The sequence below is a fragment of the Rhinolophus hipposideros genome (assembly GCF_964194185.1).
Source record: "Rhinolophus hipposideros genome assembly, chromosome: 4".
Classification (NCBI taxonomy): Eukaryota; Metazoa; Chordata; class Mammalia; order Chiroptera; family Rhinolophidae; genus Rhinolophus; species Rhinolophus hipposideros.
In genome coordinates this window covers 94,335,888-94,338,760 of record NC_138050.1, presented here as the reverse complement: position 1 = coordinate 94,338,760, position 2,873 = coordinate 94,335,888, and the positions used below count along the sequence as shown (strand labels likewise).

At 36.6% G+C, this 2,873-nt stretch overlaps 1 pseudogene across 1 annotated transcript; it reads right to left on the bottom strand.

Moving 5' to 3' along the window:
• Window positions 1-1,620: 1,620 nt before the first annotated feature.
• On the bottom strand, window positions 1,621-1,824 carry LOC308496542 (large ribosomal subunit protein eL38-like; annotated as a pseudogene). The gene has a single exon. The product of its transcript is annotated as a large ribosomal subunit protein eL38-like (transcript).
• Window positions 1,825-2,873: the final 1,049 nt, after the last annotated feature.

Sequence of the window (2,873 nt, the reverse complement as noted above, 5' to 3'; positions counted from 1 at the left end):
AAAATAATGTGAACAGACTTCCCAACCTCATAGTAGAAATGAGAAAGGAATAGCTTTAGCGATGGAATTTTGCTTCATTTCTCATGAATCCAAAAGAACTACCCATTCCTGTGCTTAAACAGATATGCTACCTGCCAGATTGCCTACAGTTAATTTTAGTTTTTTTCGACATGGTTTGATACTATGCATCAGTGTATATGAACTCGAATCTACATGTCTTAAGGGAGGTTGGTTTACTTTGAAGTACTCTAACAGAATCAATACTTTGGGTATGGTTATTTAACATTCAAAAAACATTAACCAGGCACCCGCACTCTACAAATAACCACTGATTGCTTCAATAGACCCTAACGACATCTCCATGAGGAGTTCATTAATTAGCATAAGAAATGTTTTTTATTAATAAAGTGAACAACATTCAAATTTGTAAATTAGCTAGACATGCTTTATAGGCACTCACTGCCAGTGAATGACTGGATGGTTGTGTAAGAATCTGGTGAGCACAGCCAACCCACACAGGACTGAACTAGGCCCCGTTCTAAGACTCTAGTTCAGTCCTGTGTTCTGCCAAATTACAGCACGTAAGTCCCAATTCTCACTGAGTATGTAGTTGATATTCCAGCAGAATATCACTATCTCTGCTTCCCATGAACCTTTGTGTAAGTATATGTTGGAATGCCTAAAAGAAAGTTTCTTGGACTTGACCAGGCTTACAAGAAAGGCCTTGAATGCCTGTTTTGTGCCTGAGTCCAATAGGTGTTTTTGCAGTGTGAGCTGACTTAGCATGATACTTGCCTTTGGTAGTAAATTTGTTTTGACATGTGTAGATCTCTCACCTACCTTTAATCATAGAGCTAATGATCAATAGCAGCTTAAAAAAACAACAAAGTCAAATTGTCATAGGTCAGCTTAAAACCCCCATCTACCATATCCTAGTATCCATGTGTTTTGTTTTTTTTAAATTGTAATAAGGTTTCTCATTACACTTTTCCTAATACGGCCCCGTATTGTAAAGAGATAGTGCAGTATCCCTTGCCACTCTTCTTTGGAAATGTGTATCTTCTTATCAGCCATCCTCATTCTGTTGCACATCCATCACAGATTATCAAGTTCATAGCACATAACAATTCCTACAGAGAAGTCTTCAATAACAAATAACGGTCCTGTCCATTCCACTCGTGGCAGCCTGTTTTAGTTTCACAGGTGGCCAGGATTCACTTAGAGGTCAACATCCAACCTGGTAGGCCCAAGCACTGGCAATTTCTAAAACTCAAACCACACTTCACAATAGCAGTGCGGAGCCCAACAACATTTGATGGAATATCTAGATTTCTAAATGAAAGACTTCTGAAATTTCAGGATATTTGGGTGACATCATGCTCATAATTCCAAAGAGCATTCATAACAGAGCTCGTACTTTCCCCTCTTTCTTTCCTAAGTCCATTTTCTTTCTTTCCTTCCTTTTTTCCTTCCTTCCTTCCTTCCTTCCTTCCTTCCTTCCTTCCTTCCTTCCTTCCTTCCTTTTTTCCTTCCTTCCTTCCTTCCTCCCTTCCTTCCTTCCCTCCTTTCCTTCCTTCCAGTTTTTAAAATTGTAATACAGTTCAGATCAGCATGTCTGGTTCATTTCAGCTCCTTTACTGCCAAACCTGGGGGCAGGACTGCTTCAGTTTCTCTGCCTTCTCTTCATCTGTGATGACCAATGTGTAAAGGTATCTGCTGCATCGAAGCTAAACTTCACTTATTTTTCTTGATCTTCACACATCTGGCATCCTTTCACCTGCCTATGAGCAGGAAGTCCTTGATTTCCTCAATTTTGCGAGGCATGGCTACGAGGCATGGAGAGCGCTGCTGGCACTGCAAGTGGCAAGATGCAAGGAGGATAAAAAAAAGCCCTAAGTTCTTTCTATCTGTGTTCTCTCCCGCTATGATTCATGGAAGGAAAACTGCTCCTTCTTCTCCACCTGTAATTCTTGATCAAAACTTTAACTTTCACTAGTCCCTTTGGTATGACTTAGTCATGGATGAAAACATCTTCTCTTACATGGATAAAGTGAAGATCAGTATCATGTACCAGGAAAAGGTATGTTTTCACAGCTTGTACAAAATCTGTGGTCACTGAGCAAAAAGGGCCCGATACAAATTAATATCCTAGAATATTTCACAAGGAAATATATTCATAAAATTTCTTCCTGTTCAATATTTAATTAACATATTATATAGGTAGTTAACATGTCCTCCTAATTAGATGATACATACTTTATGGGGATAATCAATGTGTTACTTCTCTAATCAAGATACTTTAAGCAGTATCATATTATTGGGGCTTATTTTTTGAAAGAGATAGGGATCAAAAAATGTGCTTTACTATCAAAAGAATTTTCTAAATGAATGCAAATTCTCAGAGAAAAATTCTAGTTTGTTGATAGTTATGAATAGAAACACATATTGTGATAGCAAAATAAGACTATTAAATATATAGTCTTCATAGTGTGAACAATCTTAGTACGAACACAGTAAAAAGAAACATGTTTTTAAACAGAGTAAAACTAGTTAGTTAGAGGAAATAATTACCTCAAAATGAATAAAGCTAACAACAACAAAATTAAGAGCAATGCAAGGGAAAAAAATGACAATAGCACAAAAGGTAAACTATGAATCATGTCTGATAAAAATAATTATTTTAGGAAAAATTCAACTCAGATTTGTGTTAAAATAACTTTTCACTATTAACAGAAACCAAAAATATCCCTGCAAATACAATCACTGTGAATACAATATTCTATGTTCAATTGCTTCATACTACAGAGGTAATTATTATTTTTTCAAACACTGGGTTATTGCAAGCCTCAGTGTTATAATAGTTTAATGCATAC